The sequence below is a fragment of the Microtus ochrogaster genome, unplaced genomic scaffold (genome assembly GCF_000317375.1).
Source record: "Microtus ochrogaster isolate Prairie Vole_2 unplaced genomic scaffold, MicOch1.0 UNK62, whole genome shotgun sequence".
NCBI classification, from domain to species: Eukaryota; Metazoa; Chordata; class Mammalia; order Rodentia; family Cricetidae; genus Microtus; species Microtus ochrogaster.
Genome location: NW_004949160.1, coordinates 1725646 through 1730688, shown reverse-complemented (window position 1 = coordinate 1730688; position 5043 = coordinate 1725646). Strand labels below are relative to the sequence as shown.

The window sequence follows — 5043 nt, the reverse complement described above, 5'->3', positions numbered from 1 at the left end:
CAAGCTCCCCACTTCCCTCCCCTGCCCTCACAGGGACCATCCAAGCTCCCCACTTCCCTCCCCTGCCCTCACAGGGACCATCCAAGCTCCCCACTCCCTACCTCAGGACACACTACATATACTATGCCCCATCAACTAGATTAGTAACTGAGCCCCCCTCTTCCTTGGAGCTCATGGAGACAAGCTGGAGGAGTACCCTAAAAGCAGAACCAGAATGCCAAGCTGGAGACTGAGAGACCCGGCTCTTGAATTTACTATAAAGGTTTGGGAAGATCCCTGCACTTCTTGAGACCTCAGCACGATATGGGAGGCTGTCTCCATTTTATAGGGTCCTCGTTATTATAAGGTTCGTGCTTGGCAAGGTCATCCAACAAGGTGATCTCTTTAAGAAAAGCATGGAGAAGTTTCAGTGGTTTGAGTCCCTGGCACGGACCCCAGGTTTGTGTTATAGCAGGTAACAAGGTTTTCAACACATTCAGACACTTGTTAGTCAGAATTATGTGCAACGGGAGTGTGCCTGACACAGCCTAGGTACACGTTCATTCAGGGCTCTGGAGTAGTCTAGAAAAGAGTATATGTCAGTTTTTAAAATGTATATATAGGATAAAATGAGTAAAGATAAAAACGACACCCAAGGGCCAGGTGGTGGTGGCGCACGCCTTTAAGCCCAGCACTTGGGAGGCAGAGACAGGCGGATCTCTGTGAGTTTGAGATCAGCCTGGTCTATAAGAACTAGTTCCAGGACAGCCAGGGCTGTTACACAGAGAAACCCTGTCTCAAAAAACCAAATAAATAAATAAATAAATAAATAAATAAATAAATAAATAGAAGGTTAGGTTAGAGAGGGGAAGATCATGAGGCTGGGAGTAGGTACAGAAATGAGCAGTGTGGATCTCTATCCATGAGAGCTGTGGACAGAAAAAGATGGCCCAGGCTTCTTTTAATTTTATTTATTGTTATTATTAGTGTGTGTGTGTCTGTCTGTGTCTGTGCATGCATGTATGTGCATCTGTGCGTGTATGTGTCTGTGAGCGTGTGTGTCTGTGTGCGTGTCTCTGTGTGTGTGTGTTTGTGTGCGTGCATGTGTGTGTAATACCACGTATGTGTGGAGGTCAGAGGGCAACTCTGAGAACTCAAAGTGTGAGTAGTTCTAAGGATGGAATTCAAGTTGTCAGACTTGCATGGCCGGCATTTTACCCATTGAGCCATCTTACTGACCTTGGCCTAGGCTTGTTAATAGCCAGACACAGGGAAATGGCCCAGGGACTGCAAGACAGATATGAACCAGTTGTTTGGACATACACCCTCTGACTCAAAAACCAAGAAGTGTCTCTGAGGTAATTCAGTGAAGGGACCCTGCAGCATGATTAATAAAAATCCAGAGACAGAAATTGGGGTTCAACCTGAAGGTCAGAAAAGCAAAACAGCCACCCATGGCTCTGACCTCTACCTCAGTCCGAAATGGCGATCCTGCTTCTAGGAATCTCAGAATGTGAATGGGAGCTGTCTCCTCCTGTCTTATATTCCTCTCTCGCACTGAGATTAAAGGTGTGCACCACTACCACCCAGTAGTGGCAAACTAGTGTGGCTACTGGGATTAAAGGTATGTGTCATTGCTGCCTGGTCTGTACGGCTGATCATTGCGGCTGTTTTACTCTCTGATCTTCAGGCAAGCTTTATTTATTAAAATACACATGAAATATCACTACAGGACCCCATCATTCAAAGTACAGTGATCATCCTGGACAGCAGGTGCCTTGGTGACGATACACAAAGTCCCAGGAAATGGTGTCTGAGGACATGCCTGGTGGCTTAAGCACCATCCAGAAATCTGGGATTTGGGGTGAGGGGTGTACTGCATAGTCTACAGTATGATGATGTATAAACCACAGATGATGGAGTACCTGAACACTCATCAATGAACACATTCTACATCTCCCCCGGACCTCCACATGTATCTACACACAAACATAGATCCCAGGCACACACAACACAGCACATACTGGGGTGGGGGTGTATGGAACTGATAGCATAGAAAGGTCATCATTCAAGGGAATCATGGATCTGAGACCACCAGGCTAGAGCTGCAGCCGAGGCTCATGGTCTCCTGCCTGGATTTTAGTTCATGGCCCTATGTGGCTGCTGCACAAAAGAATCAAGCAGAGATTTCATCCTGGAAAAGAATTACTGTGTGTAGCTCCTGTTGGAGCTGTGGAATGGCGTCGCATTATATAATTTTATTCAAGCTGATATGGGCCAATAAATATAAATGTGCGTGTGTGCTCGCTGTTTTAAAACATTTTAATATTTAAAACATGATTTACTAATGCTGCTAAGGATGTCTAGAATTTGATTTACTGCATAGTATTGGATGTTTATACTTGTTCCTTGCAGAAATTCTTGCCAAAGAGCCATTTTATCTACAGGAATAATAAATAAGTCAATATGTGGATGGCTGTGCACATTTTCCCCATATGCAGCAGTACTTAGTAGATGCTGCTTTGCACACAAACACTCCAAAGGTAAACTTAAGAGGCTCACACCAGTCTTTGATGTTTCAAGGTGCAGCCAGTGTCAAGATCAGCCAGGCATGGTGGTGCATGCCTGTAAGCCCAGCATGTGCGAGGTAAGGCAGGAGGATCAGGAGTTCAAGATCTTCCTCAACTACGTAGGAAGTTTATAGCCAGCCTGAGCTATAGTAGACTCAGTCTCGAAAAAAAAAAAATAGCAAAGGGCCAGGAAAATGACTTAGTGGGTAAAGCACTTGCCTTGATGACCTGTGTTCAGATCCTTGAGCCTGGATCCATGGCTCCCATGTAGAAACCCATGTAGAAACCCGGAGAAAGCAGCATACATCTATAATCTAACCATGCCCATGGTGTGATGGGAAGTGGAGGCAGGAGAATTGCCCAGAGTATATGGGCAAGCTTGCCTGGAGCATGCAGCACAGGGACGGAGACAAGAGAGAGCTCACTTCAAAACAAGATGGAAAGTGAGAACTGACTTGTAAAAGTTGTCCTCTGACCTCCAAATGCATGAGCCTTGGTGTCTGTGTGGACACAGTCACAGTCACAGATATACAGACAAACACACAGAGACACAGAGTCACATACAGACACACAGTCTCACATACACACACACATGCATGGATGCACACACAGACACGCACATGCACAGATACACACATTCACAGAAACACAGATACGCACACACACACACACACACACACACACACACACAATCAAGGCTGGAGATGTAGCTTGGTGCTTGCTCAGCATGCACAGAACCCTGGATTCAATCCCCAGCACCCCAGCATGGTTCTGTTTCCTGCAATACCAGCATTGGGGAGACAGAGGCAAGAGAGGGACTTCAAGATCTTCCTCAGCTATACAATAAGTACAAGGCCATCCTAGGACATATAAAACTGTTCAGAAAGTGTGTGTGTGTGAGGGGGGTGTGGGGGTGTAAAGACGGTTCAGTGCAATGGTTCTCAACCTGTGGACGGCAACCCCTTTGGAGTTCAAACAACCCTTTCACAGGGACTGTATCCTTTATATCAGATATACGATTCGTAACAGTAGTAAAATTACAGTTATGAAGTAGCAACAAAATAATCTTATGGTTGATGGTCGCTACAACATGAGGAACTGTACTAAAGGGTCACAGTGGTTGAGAACCACTGGTTTAGTGGTTAAGAGCGCTTGTTCCTCTGCCAGAGAACCTGAGTTCAGTTGCCAGCACCCACATCAGGCAATCACAACTGCCTATAACTTCAGCTCCAGGGGATCCAATGATCTCTTTGGGCCTCCATGCACAAAAACATACACATACAAATAAATAAATAAATAAATAAATAAATAAATAAATAAATAAATAAAACATTTTAAGGCAGCCAGCAAGTCTAGATTCCAGGTGCTATTTGGGTTTGAGGCATAATGGTTCAACAACCATACCTAGTGCATTTGTTTGTTCATTCATTCACTCAAAATGTTAGCGTCCCGTTGTAGCAAAATGCAATATAAAAGAGAAAAGGGTTTACTTTGGCTCATAATTTCAGAGGTCTCAGTTCATGGTCACTTGGTTCTGTTGTTTCTAGGCCTGTGGTGAGGCAGATGTGGAAGGGAATACATCTGTGGTTGAGCAAAAAGCTCAGTGCGTGGTGGACGGGAGGCCAAGAGTGTGCATGAGGGGAAATGCCTAGAGACAGGATATGCCTCAACGGTACCATCTCAGTGACCTACTTTCTCCCCTGATAACTCAGGGACGAGCTTTTAGCACATGACCCCGGGGGCAGTCTAACGCCCATGGAAACCACTGCATGTTACACTCCTGTGGCCCAGTCGTTAGGTTAACCAGTGTCAGTTTTCTCTTGACGAAGGCTTAGTGATAACAATTTCCCAAATTCTGTGTATGAATTCCTTGGGGGACTTTGAGATTATTTAATTATCACAAGAATCATGTAGGAGCTGGGCAGTGGTGGCGCACGCCTTTAATCCCAGCATTCGGGAGGCAGAAGCAGACAGATCTCTGTGAGTTCGAGGCCAGCCTGGTCTAGAAGAGCTAGTTCCAGGACAGGAACCAAAAAAGCTACGGAAAAACCCTGTCTCTAAAATCAAAAAAAAAAAAAAAAAAAAAAGAATCATATAGGAGAAAGGTTTAGTCTACTTGAAAGGAAGAAGTGCGATTCCTTTGTTGCTCACTTGTTTTATGGCTCCCTCCGGTTATGGAAATAAATAAAATCCAGTGTTAAGAGAAAGGTAGCAGTCAGACTATGAGGAGGTTGTCTAGAATGGCATCCATGGAAATCCTCAGCTGATTCTGCTAACTACAGATGCTGTGTGTGTGTGTGTGTGTGTGTGTGTGTGTGTGTGTGTGTGTGAGAGAGAGAGAGAGAGAGAGAGAGAGAGAGAGAGAGAATGAGAATTATGAGAGAGTGTGAGTGTTGTGAGTGAGTATGAGTGTGCACGACTGTGTATGAGTGTGTGAGTGTGTTGAGAGAGTGAGTGAATGTGTGTGTATGAGTGTGAGTGTGTGTGTGAGAGA

General features: G+C 45.0%; 1 protein-coding gene across 1 annotated transcript in view; it reads left to right on the top strand.

Annotated features, from left to right (window-relative positions):
* Sfxn5 (sideroflexin 5) overlaps window positions 1-5043 on the top strand; it is a 116896-nt gene that overhangs the window by 56791 nt on the left and 55062 nt on the right. The gene's annotated exons all lie outside the window — the stretch shown is intronic.